Source organism: Hetaerina americana, unplaced genomic scaffold (assembly GCF_022747635.1).
Source record: "Hetaerina americana unplaced genomic scaffold, ioHetAmer1.1.p SCAF_1, whole genome shotgun sequence".
Classification (NCBI taxonomy): Eukaryota; Metazoa; Arthropoda; class Insecta; order Odonata; family Calopterygidae; genus Hetaerina; species Hetaerina americana.
In genome coordinates this window covers 45,321,467-45,342,998 of record NW_027286069.1, presented here as the reverse complement: position 1 = coordinate 45,342,998, position 21,532 = coordinate 45,321,467, and positions in this window count along the sequence as shown.

Genomic DNA, 21,532 nt, shown 5'->3' with positions numbered 1-21,532 from the left:
ATTATACGGTTAGTAATAACCGCGGATAGTAGGGCTGTCGACTTAAACTATACACGGAACACACGGCCAAGAAACCCATTTCCAACATTAAGGCTATAACTTTAGAAAACTTACCTCGAGTTCAAGCTATTTTATATGCATTAGAATAAACTTTGAAAAACATTCAGCGCATTACCACCCTCTGAATTTCAATTATAGGTTGCCTTGGCACGGAGTCGTGCATTTAACGGGTAAACTAGATTTCGGACTGATGATAATGATACTTATACAGGAGCTGTTAGGTGGATGGAAATAGAACAGGATCAATATGCTATAGATTAAGTTACCCACACCTAAAAAATATAAAAACGCATTTCCTTTAGTGTAGATGTACGACTCTAGCCCTGCGTTGTTCAAATACTACGTTACGCTTAAATAACAAGCATTACACATTCCGAAGGAAAATAGGAAGCTACCCATAAAGAACTTCCTCGGAGACCGTTCGGCGTATTTGCGTGCTTTAACTTCGTGCGACGACCTTCCTTTTTATCTGGCCACCTGCCTGCTCCATTTCCCTTCCTTTACTAATTCGGTCTTGGAGGAAAAAAACATAAGATCTGAAAGAAAGCATCCTTCTTTTGCCTTCTGAGCATTCCCACTTGAGATAAACGCGGTTCACGTCCGATGATCAACCTCAACTGCTCTCTTCTCCTTCGAGTAGGAGGATTTCGTGGTTTCATAATTTTTACATATCCTATATTTCTTCATCCATGTGATTTCCGATACAATTCCAGCATTCAAATTAGCTTCCGCAAATCTAGCGTGTTCACCACATTTTACTTATGCTATTCGCATGTTACAAGATAAATTAATTCTAAGGATAAATTCTTACGGGAGGTCTAACTTTAGCCCTTCAAAAAACCATAAACACAGTAATCAACCTGAAGGTCGGTTTGGTAGGTGATTATAGAGTTCACCCAGTACTAAGCCCGACGGCGCGTGAAATTCACACACCAGAGTAGGGGGCCCAGTTCCTTTCCCTGTGTCGGTAATGGTTTCCCAGGAAGATCGGGTAGCCGAACAATCACATAGCTTGGGTGGAGCTGCAGGTGCCCAGAGAGGCTTGCCCGGGAATCGAACCCGGGCCCTCCAGTCAGTAGCCCAACGCTTTACTCCTGTACTACCCCTTTACAAGATTTATTGCTAGGAATTTACTGAAACACACAAACTGATGGTACTACCTAACTAACTCTTTTAAGACAAAAAATAATTAATTATTTTTACTACAATATATTAAGATTATATAATTCCTTAATTGTCTAAGATTATATAATTCCTTAATTGTCTAAGATTATTCCTGATGGTGAATGCAAACATGAAATGATAATGGACATCTAACCCATTTTGTGGTTTCATGCATGAAACGAATGAGAGGAGCTGAAAGTTAGCAAATTAACCCTTGAGAGTCAAATGATATTTTTCCTCCCGTCAAATTATTTCTGGTTCCGTCTTAGAGGCAGAAAGAAAACATTCGGCGAATATATTTTTCGAAAAGCTGCAATATACATAAGGATAATGTATTAACCGTCAGATGATAAGTGGCAGTTAAAATATGAGTGATTGCAAAAGGTGTAATCCTTACACGCTGAGTTAATATATTTTATTTCATATTGAAAAAAAACAGCGAAAAAATGCCGTTCCACCATTTTGTTATAGACCTATGTATATTTTAATCGTTTTCAATGCAAAAATGTCGGAAAGGTAGAACTGGTTGAGTACTCCACTATCCCTGGGCTACATATGAAATCGAGAGGATAGAGCTTAAACAGGCTGAAGGACATAGGAATCTTTTGAGAGCGACGTTTAGGTGATGACGTCGCAACATTCTTTAACAACACTTCCACAGTCAGCAAAACTTTTCCTAAACATAGAGCAAGAGGTATTCCTTTGGGAAAGAAATTTTTTGGTTCGCGAAATGCGAGTGATGGCTTTACGATGTGTTTATTTCTTTGGAGGCGGGAAGGAGAAGGGCCGCGATGCCTGGCGTGAACTGCCCCTCCGAGATTCCCCGCACAATGTATCCACAGCATCCCTCTTTTCTCTCTGGGCCTCCCCTCCCACTTAATAATCCCCTCTCTATGGGCTCCCCCTCCCATTCTTTTCTTCCGTCCCCTCCCCTCATCCGTCGCAGCCACGCGCCCCGGCACTCACCTGTCTCCCCGAGGACCCACGTGGACTCGGCCCCGCCTCCCGCCACGGCCAAAGCACTCAGCAGCGTAATCCATATCCGCTTCGGGCCCATCATCATCATCTCCCTCGAATCATCACACCATGTCCCACACTTGCACTCGGGAGTACACTTGGGCGGCCGGGTGCGACCTCACCCAGGACGGTCACGAGTACAGAACGACAACACCGGCCCTCTCTCCGCGGTCCCTCCGGGGAGGAGCGAGTGTGTTGTGACTTGAGTGAGTGTTCAGGCCGAATAATCACCGTGACAGGGAGAGCACTCGACGGGGAAGGGGATCGCGGTCGCTCCCGGAAAGCATTCGCTCGCTCGCCTGCCCTCGCGGGCGTGTCGCGACTGAGGGAAGGGAGGAACTTCCCCTCCAATGCGGTCGGTACTCGATTTCGCGAGAATGAAACCACACTGGTCAGTAACCACTATGGGACGCCGCCTGGGCCCGGCCGCGTCTCCGCTCTCAAAAATTTTAAAATAGAACTCTCGTCGCCGCCGGTCTATCGGCGTGGTACGGTGCAGGAGATGTGTCACCACCGCCACCCATGCCCTCCGTCCTTGCCTTTTAAGCTACCTTTCCCGCTTCGTCTTCTTCTCACCGTCTCACGAACAACCAACTCGATGGGAAAAGTTTCCCAATTACCCTCCGCACCTTCGTGCCCGAATGACACCTCGCACACGAGAGGACACTCGGAAGGGTTGAATAAAAAAAACAAAGAGTTAATTTCGGGGTGACCGCCCTCCGCGGGAAAGAGAGCGGATAGGGCAGAAAAAAATAAAAGAAAACGGTTAACCGGACGAGATCCTCTCGTCCAGCCTTGGAAGGAGACCTCTTGCCCCCTTTCACTCCTCAGGGGACAAGGAAGAAAACAAACATCCCCCCACTCGACTCCGCAGAAAGTTCTTCGGGAACCACTTTCACACCGTCAAACGCCCGCCCCTCCCTCAGCGCATACCTTCCCCGGCCCGCGTCAAGGCCAGGGCGCGAAAAGAGAATCGAGCGACGAACGGAGGAAGGCGAATTCCGAAAAGTGGCGCGCACACCCGAACGAGAGGGAGAGTGAAGAGGTCGGCAACGGCGAACCACAACCCCTCGTCGGCGAGAGAGAGACAATCTCCTCTCGCTCCAAACTCCTTGCGCGACTGCCGCCGTCTCTCCGGGAGAGTGCCTCGAGGGGGCGGGCGAGCGGGGAGAACCCTCCTCTCTCCCTCTTCTCTCTTCCCCAGTCCAAAAAAAAACCACTCGCCCTGCGCCGCCCCGGCTTCCTTTTTCTTTCCCTCGCCCTGCCAAAGGAGAGACCACGTGACACGTCTTCCTTCTCTCCTGCGGGAAGGGCTATCGGTGGTAGTTGTTGAGTGAGCGGGAAGAGGGAGAGAGAGAGAGACGGTGAGGGGAACGACGGGCTCGCGGCAGGGGGGGAAGGGAACAGCGCGCAGATATATATACGTAGTACTACTCGATGGGGAGAGGGGCTTGTGCAATGGGGGGAAGTGAGTGAAGGAGGGAGAGTGGGAGAGAGACTGGGGGGAAAGAGAGTGGAGCCAAAGCAAACTAACTCGTCTGCTGGCTGCCGGCTCCCTACTTCCCTATCTAGCACGGTATACCCCCGCTACATGTCAACCCCCCTCCCCGTAACATCCCCCCTTATCCTCTGAATCCTCCCCCTCCCCCTTTTAACCATTTATACACACACACACACACAACAATCCACTACACCCCCTTCGTCTCTCCCTCCGCCCAGCTGAGTGAGGGGCCATTCCACCGTTCATCTCTCTCCCCTTCTGATTTCTTCTCCCTCTTTTTCTCCCCTCTCTTTTCCTCCCCCACTCATCTTCAATTCCCCCTCTCCTTTCCCCAGGGAGTCGTCCGAGCGACAGCCCTCCGCCCCACCCCACCTCCTCAACGTCGGACACTAAGTTCCCTCTCCCGGGTTCCTTAGCCCTTCCACTCTCCCTCTCGCAATGCCTTCCCCATTTACGCGTCTCCTTTCCGTCCTACCCAAAGCCTTCCTGCTTTTGTATAACTAGCAAAGTTGTCCCGCGGAGAAGGAGGGCATGGTCTCTCGTCCGGCACACCCAATTTGAGTCCATCCCAGTCCGATCCTCCCACGCAATTTTCCTAACTTGTCTCTCTTATAATGTCAGGACCGCAAGGATGGGACACTTAAGGGGGCCGTATCGGACGCAATCGCGCCGCGGTCGAGGACCTCAGCTTTCAAACGATAAACATAGAGTCCTGTGGAAAATTGTTTGTCAGCTCTCAATCAAAATATACCGATATACTGCTCCTCGAGTCAAGAGACCTGGAGTGTATAATTTGCTGGCCGAACTACCTCTTCCAATGAATTAAGAATTCATCAGTCAGGTCCCAGAATCACCCATTGAGCGAAATGCGCGGCGGTGACTTTGCTTGTTCAATTCACAAAAAATGCTCCGTTCTCAATTTCAGTGCCCACGATAATTTGTGACTCTACATTAAGGAGTAAAATCATGGTAAGTGATTTTAAAACTTGTTCGAAGAAATATGATAGTTGCGGTGAAATAACAGGGACGCATTAAATATTAAGCAGTTGGAGTTTCGATCTTTAAGTGATATAAAAAACCGCTTCGAATGTAACGTGAACTAGATCATAGCGAACTTGACACTACGAGTACACTCAGGCAAATTTTAATTACCTTAATATTCATTGTCAGTTATCACAAAATGTAATGACTTCTAATATACCAGCAATAATCCGCAATTTAGATTTTGTACACAAGTTTTCCTCATTATTTCATTTATTAACATTATTACAATTAATATATTAACCAATTATTAATTTGAACGTTTTCTCTTCACATGCAAATTCATTTTTTATTACCTTGTCACCAAAGATAAAATGGATATTTTAATTACATTCTTATGAAGAAAATTAAATGACTGAAACTTAAAGAACAGTTCAACATGAAGTGGAGACTTCTCGGTGTCCCAGGTAGTTTTCCTTTTGCGTGTCGAGCAGGAAACGACTCGAACACGGCATATCTATTTCCGACCTACAGCTTGGATCAATCCGCCACGAACGAAATCCACCGCCACTGAAATACGTTCCACCTTCTCGTAATAACCGCCATGGAGGACTGAACCGTAATTTGTATGGCAAATAAATTCACTTCCGTCTGGAACACAAAGACTAGACTGTATCTATTCCTCGCGCCAATTAGTCATTTACCAGTCCGTAGCATTTGTCGTCAAGATTTGAAGAAAGTGTGGTCAGGGTTGAGGAAGGTTTTCACATATATTTGCTCTCTTCACTGCAAACGCATGGTTCGATGAATCATCTCTGATTTAAAACCTCATGTATTTAAATATACCATGAAATTCACCATTGAAATTCAACTCCATTGTTCGGTAATGGATAAATTAATTCTACCGCAATTTGAGTAAAACAAAGTTGCCCTCAGCACTTCAAGTATTACCAGCGGAGAGTGACATTAAACATCGGTTTTTCACCAAGGAGAAGTTGGTTCAGCGTTTCATACCTCTTCAAACCCATTCTTTTCACCATATGTAACTAACGCAAGTATCCTTCCACCTGCCCGGGTCTCCACCTGCGCACATGTTGACGCACCCCTGAGACAATGCAACAAGGCATCCATTTGAATAGCTAAGGTACGACGTCCTTCCATTTTCGGAAGCGCTCCAACCAAACCGATACCCTTCCGACGCTGCTATCCCCTCAGCCTTTGTTTTCTTCTGATCGAATAATTCCGCTCGAGCAATTCCACGACCCACGGCCATTTCTCATTATTCGACCTACCCCCCTTCTACCCACTCGCTCCTATCTTCCCTTTCTTCTCGTCCCTCTACGTTTCCCCTCGCCCCATCCCATCTCTCTTTTCCCATCCTCTTTCTTTCTAAACCTTTCTTCCACTCCCCTCCTTCCTCTCCTCCCGCTTCCCCCTCCCAACCCACCGCCACCATCCTCTGGAGGCTATCCAAGAGGGGACGCCGCGAGTACTGCCACCTATACGTGAGTCAGGGAAGCAACACGAAGTAAAGTGGGGTTAGCGGAGGGGAATCGGAAGGGGAGGGGTGGAGACGGAAGGGAAATGGGGGGCTGGGGGTGGGGATTGCTCGAGGGGCAGGAGGATCAGAGAATGGAAGGGTTGGGTAAGCCGGCCAGTTCATTTGGATTCCTTAAACGTCGCGTCGTATTCGAAGTCCATTCCGAGGTCCTTGTGTTTTCCCCTCTTCGGTATTTATCTTTTATTGGTCTCCTTCCTGTACTTTTTTCATTTATTTATAAAAATGTATTTCCCTTTTGCTCTTTCATCAGTTCTATTTATCATGGACGGGAGGGCTCGCTTCCTTCTTCTCATTTCCCGAATGGGAAAAGGGTTGGAGGTTCCGAAGGTTTCCTTCTTATTGGCTCTTTGGTATTTTTTTATTTTTTCCTTTATCTTCCCCACCTATTTCCTCACGGTCCCCCCTCCCCACCCACACCCACTGCTCCCTGCCCGTTTCCTTTCCACCCTCCCCTCTTCTCCTCCTCGTCTTCCTCCACCCGGCTACCACCGACGTGCTTTATTATTACTACTTTTGTTCCCTTTTTTGTGTTTTGAACGCCACGTTCCTTTCTTTTTATGCGTTTTTTTTAAGTGGTTCCCATTCGATCCGTGCGAGGCGGTCGTGATTGTCTCTCCCCCATTTCCATACCCTCCCACTGACCCTCCCGAACCGCCGCGGCGGAATGCCGGGGGGGGGGGAGCGATGCCGCGGAAACACTGCCAATCGCCTAGGCGGCGGCGTCTAGGTCCAGCTGCAAGCAACGGCGTGTCCTCACGCCTCCTCAATATTTCATTCGGTTGTTTTTTTACATGATGCGTCCCTTTCCACGAACCGGACTCGTTCATTTGTTAGCACCACGCCTCTCTACTCGGGTAATCGACCGTCGAAGAGGTTTTCTCTCTCACACGAATGTCTCGTGTGAATTTTTCAGGCGGAGTATGGAGTCACCGCTCGCGGACAAGGGAGGGTTCAGGAAAGGGTTGTGTCGATCTGACCGAGGAGTTTTCAAGTGGAAAACAGCCCAGTTTGTCACCGAAATCGCTAACAAACACTACATCTCTAACTAGCTTCTTTTTCCGTGTTCCAAAAATTACTTGAACCTGCACGTTTTTTTATTTCGAAGAAAAATGTCCGTGCAGTCATTCTGCTCCATTCACAAATATTGCACCATTCCTGACTTGTGAGTGCGTTTACATGCCGTCGTAACCAACTATAATGTTAGCGTTGACATTTCTGGTTAGAGCTTACCTCAAACTAACCTTTAATATACGTGTATTGACGTAGGAGAGGGGAGTCGGTCGTGGTAACAGAAAAATCGCACTGCTTGGATTTTAGATTGGGGTTATTCAACGGTGACACCAGGGATTTGAACTCGCGACCCTGTAGTCACTAGCCTAGCTCTCTATATAAGACTTCGGTCTCCACATATGGAAACTACAAATATACCTCATTCGTCAAAGTATTTGTCCGAATGAATTGTAAAGTTCCTGCTTTCACTATTTTATTTACCAATCCGTTCTTTCAATGAAGAGATTTGCTGCCAATTTACGTTTGGAGGGATACCTTGTGATGCGAATAACTTCATAGGGCTCTCTATGTCCATTTGACCTGAGAGACAATTCATTGTATCCAGAAGATAATTGGGTCATACGTACATGCTAAAGTCCTCGTTATTTATTCAAATGCATGCCATGGTTCAGATTCTTTATCACTTATTGAGCAATCGATGCTGCTGAAAAGAAAGCGGCCGTTTCGGCAGTCAAATGTACTATATAACACCATAAATATACCTTATAGGGAATCTTTCTCTACGAACTCATTAAGAGAAGCAATTAAATTTGATTCAACATTTGCTTTTCCGTTAACGTGAGCATTCAAATGTTTGCTAAATTAACTGGGCCTCAGAGTGGACGGGAGAAGTTGAAATAAAAGTCTTAGAAACAATGAACTTTTCTGATGCCAAAAATCCGAAGGTAGTAGGTATTTCACAAACTATGGAAAGAAGAATCGTTCTAAAGATTGCTTTATAGTGGCGTTTTTCTGTTCCTCAGTTGATAATTTATTGAATGCACTCCATTTTTGTCGACAAACTGACCATAGTTTTATGCAAGTACAAATATTTCGGGCACGCTATTATTGGAATGTAAAAACAATAAACACTATAATCAACCCGAATTTCGGTTTGGTAGGTGATGGCACTAAGCCCGATGGCATGTGAAATTCATACATTAGGGTATGGGTTCCAGGGCTTTTTCCTGTGCCAGTTATGGTTTCCCAGGAAGATCTGGTACCCGGAAAATCACGGTGGAGCTGCAGGCGTATTGGAATGTACGGGAAGTAAATATTTCGTACAATATGAAATACCATTCGATTTTTGTTCATTTATTATCAGGTATGATATATTTATTTTATTATATATATTCGATTTATTGTCTGGAATGCATCACTAAATAACTATATTTTGATATTTGTTAGGCCTAGCAAACTTTGGAAATTCATTGCAAATATATCAATGCGTGATACCTACTTGCATCATTTAAATGGGGCCGATTATTTACTTACACTTTCAAATCACATCTACTCTTGTTTAATGCAATGTTATTTTTATAATTTATAATTAACTTTGAAATTGATATTGATTGATTAAATAAAAGGAATAATTTCATTATAACATTAATAACAAGTCAGGATTTATATGCTTGATCATTTTAATTGTTTAATAAGTTAAAGGATGACTGATTTATTTGAACGTGATCTTACACATACGCATTCATTTATAAGATATACATTTTCTCATTGATTACTTTAGTCATTTTTATGACAGTTATTGACTAATGCCGCAGGTCAAAATAATGATTTCCACTCATAAATTATTTGAAAATCTCTTTGATATATTAAAAAAAAAGCATTAATCATTGATGAATAATGCTATTAACATTTGTACGAGTATTTATTAATAGGCACCGGTCTTCGGAATATTTTCACTCCGAATATGATTATTGTTGAAATTTTTGAAGTGTGACAGATTCGTCCATCAGTACACCTTAAAAAATATAAAAATGAATAAGACAGGCAATTTATTTATCGCTTGGAGTGAGACTTCGTTTTCAAGTTGTGCATGTTCTAAATAAAGACAACCGTAAAAATTATCTCTGTCCACTAATGTTTTTTTTGGAAGTTCATGTTCAATGAAAATCTCCCTTCCTCCGGATTCATTGGGAACAAAGAAGATTAAAATTTCTACTTCAGCTTCGCAGCAATATCAAAATGATCGTGAGCACAACAGTTTCCTCGGAAGGGAGAGCTGGAGTGAACCTTGGGGACGGAGCGCTCCGCCGCCGTCACCGCCGTTCTGCGGGCGCGACAGAGGAGCCGGCGTCCGGGCATGCGGGAGCGGGCGACGGGCAAATCAAGAGCGTTAGCTCGGCATCGGGGAACAGAGAACTTTATGACTTCAAAAGGCGTGCGAATGAAGAAGAACCCCCTCCCACACCCTGTCTCTCTCCTTCTCTTTCGGTCCATTTGGAGCAGATCTCTTCTACATTTTTTTTTTCAAGGTCCCTATTAACGTCGCATAGGCACTCCAGCTCGGAACATCTTCTCGGTTAATGGCCTTCTTGGAGAGGGAAGAGTAATTTAATTTCATTTTTTCGCTCCATTAATTTCTCAAGTGATGAGATCTCTTCCTCTATACCCCCTCCCCCTACCTCCCTCCCTTCACCTCCATCCCCCCCCCGTCCTCTCCCTTCGTACAACCCTTGGCTCACTCAGTTCCCTCCCCGGCTTCTCTTCTCTCGTGGCGGGATTCACGACTGATCTCATAAATGAGCTCCTTTCTTCTTCATACGACCAGAAATGATTTCGAGAAATCTCCCAAAGACACGCGCCATCTGCCATCGATTCTTGCTTGTCTCTCGCCTTACGGCATGCCCTCTCTCCTTTTTAGCTTTCCCTCTCCAGGGAACTGTCGTAATGAGAATGCGTAAGTTCTACACCGTCAATCAAAGCCATTATTTAATTTTCTCCTCAATTGGTTCTGTTCATGGTATTGTTCCCCAACTATATATTCTGAGAGACACTAATACCTTCGAATAGTAATGCAAAATGGTGTGAATAGCTCTATTAAGACTAACCTTTTTGCTTAACAGAGACGCAGCCCTCAAGAATGCACCCATTTCCATTTTTAGAAAAAAGTATATTTTTCCTTCATTATATTAACGGACATTGAAATTAGTTTTGAACATAAACACCCTTCACTTTAAGCTGCATTTTAATTGTTCATACTATTTTCTATTAATTATGTACTGCTACTACTAACGATCAACAGTACCTTAGATATATATTTTTAATACTCTGATTAAACACAAACGCACAGTCTATGAATTCACAATATTATACGTATAATGGCGAGAATTAATGAATCTACTATTTACCATTATGACCCGAGATCGTATAATGCAACGGTCGTAACAACAAAATGGCTACAAAAATTGACTAAAATATCAGTTGTATCAGTCATCGCCACCAAATAAATCACACTCGAGCAAACCAAGGAATTGGCAATTGCACAATTATGACTATTGAATTTGAACGAAAGACAATAAAATAAACATATTCCTTTCGCCAATCTTAAACATCCTATCGTATTCTGAGTGACGTTAGACCCCATATAATAGCTGATGCCACCAAATATATGCAAAAATCAGATACCAGCACACTGCTATCTTCACAATCGCGATGCCATATAAACATACGGAATAATGGATTGCTGTCGAACGTACAGGTGTTTCATATTTTCTGAGTGAAGAGTGTAATAATTATCTACAATATTGCGTAAATTCCTCTCGGGTCCTCCACCAAGTTATATCGTCCATCTCGGCCGACGTTTCGATGTCCCACTTGGTCATCGTCTTTAGGTCTTCTGAATGCCTTTTGCCGATTTGGATTTTAAAGGTTTTTATTTGCCAGAAACAGTTTACAGGATATTTACAATGTAGTTAGATTTGCGTGACAAACACCCGTTTGCCACTTTTTCCCCGTATATATATACATATATATATATATATATATACATATATATATATATATATATATATATATATATGAATTTCCGCCCAATTAGGTGTCATTTGATTGGTTCGTGGAATGGCGCGTACCAGGGCGCCTTCCCATTGGCCGCCCGTCGTTTCGGGTTTCCCCCATTGCTCTAAGAATTGGTTTCCAGTTGTTGCTCAGGTAAAAGACCGAGCCCCTGTTAAAATTATATTTTCGAAGGCAGATCTCGATGTCCTCCTTAGTGAGTCGGTCCCAGTATCCGTTGGATCGGCAGATAATTTTGGTCCACTCCCACTTTATTTTATGGTCCTTGGTAAAGTTATGGTCCGCCACTGCTGATTTCTCTAGTTGCCCCAGTCTGAGATGCCTCTGATGTTCTTTCAGCCTTGTTTCGATCGTGCGGCTCGTCTCACCCATGCAGACTTCACCGCACTCACAGGGGATATGGTACACTCCTGGGATCTTCAGCCCAATTGGGTTCTTTGCTTTAATCAGCTGTGCCCCTAACTTACATGGTGGTTTGTGGATTGTCTCGATATCAAATCTCCTTAATATTCGGGAGATTTTCCCGGAGATCGTGGAGACGTAGGGCAGAAGGGCCTTGTTGATGGGTTTGGAGGACCCGAGAGGAATTTACGCAGCTGATACGCCGCGAAAATACCAAATCTTTTATCATCTACGACATTTTCCCCCAAAATGCTTCATACAATGTGAATCTAAATTTCTTTCTCCATAATGATACTGAGGAAAACAAATCTTGGTTCACCTTTCATTTTGTAACTCTAGCTCAGTTAATACGTGAGACGAAAGAAGGAAGTATTAGGCATAATATATCCCCGTTCCTTAAATTCTGCCACGTTATATCAATGGATAAATATCCATTGGTAAAACACACAAACATACTTTGGCTTACACTGATTCAATAAAATATATTAAATAAATGCGTATGTGGGTTAACAACACTCTACTTGAATTATCATACTCTTGAAAGAGCCACTCACGTGCTACCGGCAATTGGTCGGCTTAGAAGTGTTATCCAATCGGTTTTTATCGGTTAATCGGTGATTACCTGGAAAGAGATAAAAATCACATCAGCATCTATTAGCATAAATTTGCCTGCAATTGTTAGATACCGCGTGATCACGTAACACAAAAAGATGACTCATAATGCGAAGAATTTTTGACTCATGCAGCCAATAGATAAAAATCAATTAGTGATCAAAAAAGCAAAATCAAAAATGTCACCGTACAAAAATTTTGTGAACAAATAATATCCATTACCGACGGCTACAGAAATGGTATCTCGAACTTTTACTGAAAGTATGCCATTTAGTATTATCTATTTTTCCTCAGCTTGGAACAATACAATAAAATAATAAGTTACATTACATTTCCCCAAATCATATACGGGTTCAGAACCAGATGTGACCATCTACTTTATGGCTTGCACATGGCTCAGGCCAGGTTGGAAATGTAATTTCCAATGAATGTTTTCTGTTAAAAAAATAAAATTTAGATAAAATTGAGCCACTTTAAGGGCAATATAGCCTAAAGAATGAGGCCAGTTATTCGTATCAGTGCATTATTAGTTTTTCACTACGAGGGTTTGGCCGCAAACCTATTCTGGTTAGTCGTTTCCTCGAAGTACACACTCTCACCGATTAACGGTTCTCCTCCCCCCCTTGCTCCTGAAAACTCTACGTGCCCCTTGGAGGTTGTGTTTCTGTTTTAGTGCGCCCTAGTTTCTCTCGCGTTACACCCAGAGTGCGCTTTTTGTCTTATTTGCAAACATTTTGTGCTCCAACTGTAACATGCACTCACCCCTTATATTATATTGCATTCATTTTATTATTATGAACCCCATAATCAAGAACTATATTAGTTTCTCCCGAGTAAAACTAAGCGGCCCTTATTTGAGCGTTTCCTTTTTTAAATTCAGGTGTTAAAAACTTGACCCGGATAATGCAAATTTTATTCAAATTACATATTAAGGGTATCTTTCCCTAACATTTAAATAACACTTGGAATTTAATGAATTTCATGCAAAGTAATAATATAAATTCGTAGCTCGAGAGTAAAAAATATAAACCACACATTCAAATGCGTTCTTCAGTTTTGGGCTGTTTTAGTTTCAGCCATACTTAAAAACTGTATTTATAAGCTACGCCATGCTTAACATTTAATTGGACGTGGAGAGTATTCACTCAGGATAAGGACGCTATTATCTACCTGCGACCAATATTTTTCCGACCAAAAGAGAATTGAGTTCTGGATTTCATTCAACTACCAGTGAGTTGGGAATCATAAAATTCACTATTTAAACTTGCGTGCTGGAAAGTTAAGACAATTTTCGTTGAATCGGCACGGTTATTTGGCAAAGTTGAAAGAAAATTCACCGTAGCTGAAAAACCTGCTCGATATTAAAAGATATTTTAAAAATTCGAGGCAACGTTTGATCTCACCGGAGTCGTTTTTATCCAAATGCAAAACCCCTTTGCATTTTTATCACAGGGTAAGTGAAAGTTAAGGACGGCCGCAATAGCTAAATTTTAGAATGAAATAATCCGGCTGTGTAAATCATTTTGTAAACGCGTTCTGAGCTCGAGGATTCAGGAGAGTGGGGGACATGGGATTTCTGGGACGAGAGATGGGGTAAAGGAGGGAAGGAAGGGAGGGAGGAGAGGAGTGGGGGAGAGAGAGTGAAAAGGGAGGATGGAAAGAGGCGGAGCGGGCTGAAGGGGGTTAGAAGAGGCCCGGGCAATTCCTACGCGCAGTTTTTTCTTTCATTAATCCTTCCCTCCCATACTCGTCCCACCCTATCCCTCCTCGAATATCCCCGGCCAACCGCCCGGGCTCTCTCTCAACCCTTAAAACCCCTTCCTCGCTAGGACTCAAGACCTCACCTCCTCCTCCAGCTACTACAGCGCCACCCCATTTTCATTCCCCCGCTTGTAAATCATCCATCAAGACAAACACGTTAATTCTGGCGTGCGGATTTATAAGGGCGGGCCCGACCGGTCGAGGCAAGACAAAAAAGAGGAAGGATGCGCCGTATTTTTTCGAGTGGGGGAGCGTGATTTCATTTTTTTTCTCGAGTTTCCGCCGTAAAGGAGGGAAGAAAGAGAGGGTGAAAGAGAGGGAGAGATGTTGAGTAGGCCGGGAGCGGGAAATAGAAACGCCTCGCGGACCTTCACTGTTGGAGATACGAGACCAGTTTTCCTCCATCCTTTCGCGTTTTGTGTGAAGCCGGTTCGCCACTGCGGCCCTCCCGTGGCGGTGAGTTGAACTACGCCGAGCGAGTGAGATGGGCAGTAGAATGAGGAATGAGAGGAAAGAGAAGTTTTTTTTTCGGAAAAGCGGACGAAATGGGAAGGTGAGCTATGATGGAGGAAAAAGAAGGGTGGATGAGAGGATAGGTGGGTGGAGAGAGGTCCTGAATAAAGGGAATGGCACAAGGAAAAAAAATCACTGGACAGCTTCATGTGGATGCGAAGTAAGAGGGACAAAAAAAATCGGAGCATAGGACTCTCGAAATCCTTTGACGGAAATTGTGGACACTATAACATTCATCTGTGTTTCTCCCATGGGACGGAAGTAATTTATAAGAGCACATGAATATTTGAGTAGAAGAGGTATGAAACGAAAACCTACACATGCCGGACTGAAATTAATTTAAAAGTATTACATTATCATGCATAATTTTTAAAAGCAATCGGCTCCTATTTTACCATGGCTCGACAGATTTTTATGCGTGTGTAAACCTTCAACTGACGTTTGGTTGATTTTCTCTACCAAACTGGAGAGGCATCACAATGATTCTTTTGGATTAAGTACTTAGTAAGGAAGATTTATGAAATTTCATTTGATTTAATAAGCAGGACCAAGAAAAGCCGATTGGTTGTCAATAAAAATTGAAGTTTTCCAAAAATAAAGACTCGAGGCACTTATAGGCCAGAGAGAGAAAGAGAGTAGCACGGAGGAGAGTGACAAATGGGGAAATTTTCCCCAGGCTACAGCACGGGTCGCAATCCTATAGGTAGTATTGAAACTTTCTAGAGGGGTCCCACGAAATTGCTTTTCCCCAGATCCCCTGAATCCTCTGGGCGTCGCTGGATGGGGACGTTGATGGAACTGCGGAGAAACCAAAGGCTTAAACCGTCACCTCAAGAGTGGTCTTCATGAACGTCAAACATGGAATACGTTGATTTACACAAATGGTGAGCAGGACAACCAACGGCTTTCGTTGACAAGACAAAGAAAACTTGTCAAAACCCCACATCCGCTTGAAGTCGTATTGGACTGGTCTGTCCTGTTGTGTCATCCAATCATCATCCAATGGACAAAGGACTATATTAATTTAAGACATTTCACAACTCGAATTCTCATGCATAATATATATTCTAATGTATAATATCCATAATCGTGAAAGGGAAGGCCGTGGGTGAATTGATGTGAAACGGATGGGGGAGGAGTGAGGCACCTGATAAAACCTTGCCCTCTTCGCGCTAATTTTTCCTACATCTACACCATTAATCTAATATTTGTTACAACTATGATAATTTCTCCTAAATGTCTACGGTTGAATATCAGTAAGAACTCTTAAATTAACATATCGACTAGTATGTAGGATATTTTGTACGCTAATATATTAGATAAGCAGGATTGAATAAATTAATAAGCTTTCACAATATTCAATGTAATTTACATACATATTACTTATAGTATTCACGTCGTTTCCTTTCATGGCAGAATAGGTCCTTTCATGGCACAAAGGAAACTTTATATGGAATTATATCAGGGGACTTACTCCCCTTTGTTAGCGCGAGGAAATCGCACAAGAATTGCGCAACTATCCCTTCATCGCCATTTCAATCACGCTTCGATCTCACCCCCCACCACCAATCTCGACCGCATCAGTAAGTAAACCCTCGATGTTCTTAAAATCTGTGTATTTTGTATGTACATGACGGTGCCGAACCGGGCGGAAACGGTCGCACGAACAAAATAAAAGCAATTGTGGAATTTCCCCAGGTTTATTATATTCTCTCGGCGATGGGGAGATTCCAGCAAATAGCGCCGAAAACGCCAAATTTATTGGTATGGCATCGGCTTCTAATGCAATCTTACCGATCAAGTGCGGAATGAAGAATGCGAAATGCAAAAACGTGGAACGACGATGAAAAGTTTGAAAGGGATAGCCTCCGCCAGAATCATTCGACATAATTTTGAATTCAACCAAGGACGTAGTTGGAGAGAGTAGTTTCGCGGATGGGTTTGGGATGTGGGAATTTTAGAACGGAGTAAATTTTGAAGCGTGGAAAGAGAGAGGCAATAACCTCACGAATGAAAAGTTTGTGGAAATGAGCAATGGATTGGATTGCATCATTTACTATAAACCCATACGAAATTAAGAACGTTCGGAAATTCGCAGTTATGGAATTGTTCGTAATCGCTACGTCCCGCGTGCCTCTTGCTAAAACAATAGGGTAAAATAATTCGAGTCAAAACACACACACACACACACACGTACATATATATATATATATATATATATATATATATATATATATATACATATATACATATATACATATATATATATATATATATACATATATATATATACATATATAAATATAAATATATATATATATATATATATATATATACATATACTCGTATGTATATATATATATATACATATATATATATATATATATATATATATATATATATATATATATATATATATATATATATATATATATATATATATATATATATATACATATATATATATATATATATATATATATATATATATATATATATATATATATATATATATATATTATTTATATATAATGTGGTGTTATAAAAACCTTGGGCTTAATAAATAATTATTCTGAGGTATTAGATGCTTTCATTACGTGACTTGATGAACGATTTGAAAACAAAATTTAAAGGGTAAAAAATAAGGAAAATGCTTTGTTACTTTGTGGCAGGGGGAAAGTATTTTGTTAACAGAGAAATGAAAAAGGAGTTAATGGGGTCTAATGATATACGGGAGCTTTTTCATCGTAAAGGTGAAGTGAGGTTTAAAATAGGAAAGGCAGAGGGAGGAAGTTATATGGAAACATTAAAATCGCAATGGTTTAAATAGTTATCGCAGAGATGCATTATAAATTCCTTTAGAATATTTATCTACGCCTTACCTTCCAAGTTTCAACATGACCGATGGTTCCTTCAGAAAAATTGAGTGTACCCTATATTTTGTTTGGAGCATCCTCTTAAATGAAAGAACCCTAGAAGTCTTAAAGGTACGAGGGTTGCTAGTTATATTTTGAGCCTTAACAACACTAAGTGATTTAGGTGCCATCTGACGTTTCCATCTGAAAATTTGACCCTTTTAACGCTAACTTTCTTCAGAATATTTTGTCGTTTGATCATAACATGTGTTGTTTACCATGACTCGAAAATTTTGTCTCGGCGAAAAAATGGAGTTAACCCAAGACACTTTCTTGCAATGATTTTTTACGAATGTAAATGTAGATTTTCAAGACAGGAGTGCATCAATCAACTTGATTCTACTGTTGGCGATGAAGCCCCATCCTTTGCCACTGCGAAACGCTGGTTTAACGAATTCCATCATGACCGCCGTTCGCTCAGCGACGAAAGTCGTGAAGGCCGTCCAAAATCAGTTGTTGCGCCAGAAAACATTGATGCTGTGTAAGAACTAGCCAAGAAAGATCGTCACGTGACTTATCGTGAGATTGAGGCATCCTTGGAGATTAGTATGGCGAGCATGAATAAGATATTGCATGAAAATTTGGCTGTGAAAAAAAATTGTTCGCGTTGGATCCCGCATAATTTAACAAAAGCTCAAAAAGATGCTCGTGTCAATTGGTGCAAAGAGATGCTCAACAAATACAATCGCGGTGCATCAAAAGCTGTGTATAAAATCTACACAGGTAACGAATCTTGGATCTATGCGTATGGGCCCGATACAAAAAATTAATCCACTGTGTGGATCTTTCAAGATGAGTCAAATCCGACAAAAGTGATTCGTGTACGAAGCACATCGAGGCAAATGATCGCCTGTTTCTTCAGGATATGTGGCAACCGTACTGTTGTAGCAACGTAGAGCCGTGAATGCTGAATGGTACACGAGCATTTGTTTACCATAAGTGCTTGGGGAAAAACGGGAAAAGAAGCGGCAACGAAGGATCATTCTTCATCGTGACAATGCAAGCTCTCACATATCAGCTAAAACAACTACCTACTTGACTAGCCAAAATATCGAATTGATTGGTCATTCTCCGTACAGCTCTGATTAAGCACCATATGACTTCTTTTTATTCCCGTTTATTAAGAAAAAATTGCGTGTCCAACGTTTTTCTTCGCCTGAAGAAGCCGTTGATGCACTAAAAACCATGTTTTGCGGGTACCTCAATTGGAGTGGAAAAAGCATTACAAAAATTCGTTCGAGCGCATGCAAAAGTGTATTGATTATCGTGGAGAATACTTCGAAAAACAATAAGGCCATTTAAAACAATAAATTACTGTATTTTCATTATTAGGCTGAAAATATGAATAGCAACCCATCGTATACGAAGGCACCATGGATTGGTAAAACATTGAGTGAACGACTGGACACCAATGGCAAGGGGTAGGCATGAAAATCGAAGAAATTAAAGGGGAGGGACACAATCAAAGGGTGACTAAATATGCAGGGACTTTCATCACTCATCGCGTCCTTTAATATTCTTCACCATTTTTGTTTGTACCCCAACCTACAGGTTAGCAACAGGGAGAATCGTGAAAGTTAACTGTCGAAGCAAGTGATTGTTATTTTTAGGCTCTTTATACTATAAAAATGGCAGAACCTTATTCTTTTCCTTGGCGGTGAAATCCCCTTGCACACGATGCTCAAGCGTTAACATTTCTTTGAGCATGCTTGCAAAATATGCCAAAATAAATCAAATAACCAAAGTATTTAAAAAGCAATAATTAATTTTGTCGCGTTCATGTGTGAAAAATTTCATGAATCTAAAGGAGCGCCGGAATAAATATTAAATGAAACCCGATGAGATACTACTGATAGAAGAAGATCGAAGGTAATCTGAGGCTTGTTCCACTACCTGATTAGAATTTTTGTGATATTTTGCTATTAGTAGAAACTGATAATTAATTCTTTATATTTCTATTGATAATGGACAACTTTGCGTTCTTTGAGTAACAAATAATAATAACCAGTAATAAAAAAGTGTAGTCACAACCGGGAAATAAAAAAAAAACATTTCGTATATATACGCTCTTGGACAAGTTTTACATGAAATCAGGAAATGATGTATAGTTTGCTTCATTTTAACCCTCGGAAACGTTTATTATTATTTTCCATCAATTCACTTAGGATTCAACACCAAGGAAGGTAACTTTCTGCGAATAATCACGCATTAAAACTTCCATGGACTATAATTGGAGAATTTATTCCGAGGGATATGATTGTGTGAGCATATGAGAGCAGGAGAGAGGGAGATATGGGAAAGATAATTTGAGGGAAATTTAATTGAAGAGGAAAAGGGGAGGAGAATGAAATGATGAGAGATGAATGAGATGGCGAGGCTGGCCTCCGTTGATATGGGTGACTCCAGGAAAGGGACGGTGGCATTGTTGGCCGGGGTACACTCACGTGTGGAGGCAGGAGCGGAAATAGGTCACGAGTGGACAGCTAGAGGGGGGAGAGATAGGAAAAGGAGATAGATAGGAGAGTGACCATCGCACTTATAGTGAGGTCGTCGAGATTTGAGAATGGGTCAGGTGCGGATTTAGTCCTATGCATACCTAGGTGGGTAGATTGAAGATAACGCCCTGGGATGGTTGGCCCGGATAGGGAAGTCTTGACTTGGGGAGTGGAGTAGTCGTAGATGGTACAGTGAGTTAACAATGGGTGCATTAGGAAAAAATACAGTGATATGAGTGAAATAAAGAATGGAAATGGGAAATGAGGTTTAAAATACAACCATATGAGGTGAGAAGGATTTTTATTTTAAAGTTCGTGGAATATTTTAATAAGAGCCCCATCGTCATCAGCAATCCAGAGTTTGGTTTTCTGTATACATTTAAGGTTTAACATCCCATCTAGCCTCCTCACTTCTTCGCTACTTCTCACATTCCCCCTATTATCTCTTTGAAGGCATTCATAATATTTCTTAATCACATCAGAGCAAAGGCGCTCATGAAATACTAACCATTCTTTAATGGAACCGAGTTGACGTAAATAATTAAATATTTCTTTTTCGAAACCAAAATGATGACAATTTGGAGATTCGTGAATCATCAAATGAAACGTTCACGAAAGATTGGGCTACGACCTCTAACGACGTAAAATTATAGATGTATTCAGGATTTTCATATTTCAATTAACCAAGGACATTGTTGTCTAACATTACCCAACTTTCTACGATTCAGAATGTCGAGAGTGAGCTCTCACCCTAGAGTTCCGGAACTCACGGCATTCGTGCCAATTCCGTACGAGCTACATTCACCCCCGACATACTAGCAAAACCAAGAGCGGTTCATGGAGAGAATTAAAGCTCTAATGTATTCATGGCCCCATGACTCTACTAGTGACGACCAAGTAGGTTGCTCAAGATTTATTGGGAGAGCGTGGAAGACATATTAAATAAAAATGGAAATTGAATCAGTCCAAAGCTTTGGCAAATTTTAGTAATTTACATTTTCAATTTCCACGGTATCAAATTATATCACATTTTTTTCTTCCTCAAATTAGTAACCATTTTTCACAGGTAATAATATTATGGTATTCTAAAGTTTAACTTAAAACAAGACTTATAGGCAATACAATTATAAGGTTTTCTGCAAGAAACATGTCACAGTAAATAACTCGAGGTATTTCCTACGCAGTCGAGTGCAACTCTTCACAAGAAAGCGGAAGCTGCCACATCCAGCATTGCGTTCTCCTCGAACCAAAAAGATTTTTGTCTGCGGCAAAAAGACTTTGTCAACCCATATGCTCGGTGTAATTTAAGAGGTATCTGCGAATCTCCTCCGCGCAAAAAAGCGGCCGCACGCACGGCATAGGAAAGGTTATACGTTCGTAACTCGGGAGGGTGAGTGGCTGTGGGAAGAAGATGAGCTTGGCCGAGGGATGGAATTGGGAGAATGGAAAAGCTAAATTGTTCAAAGGG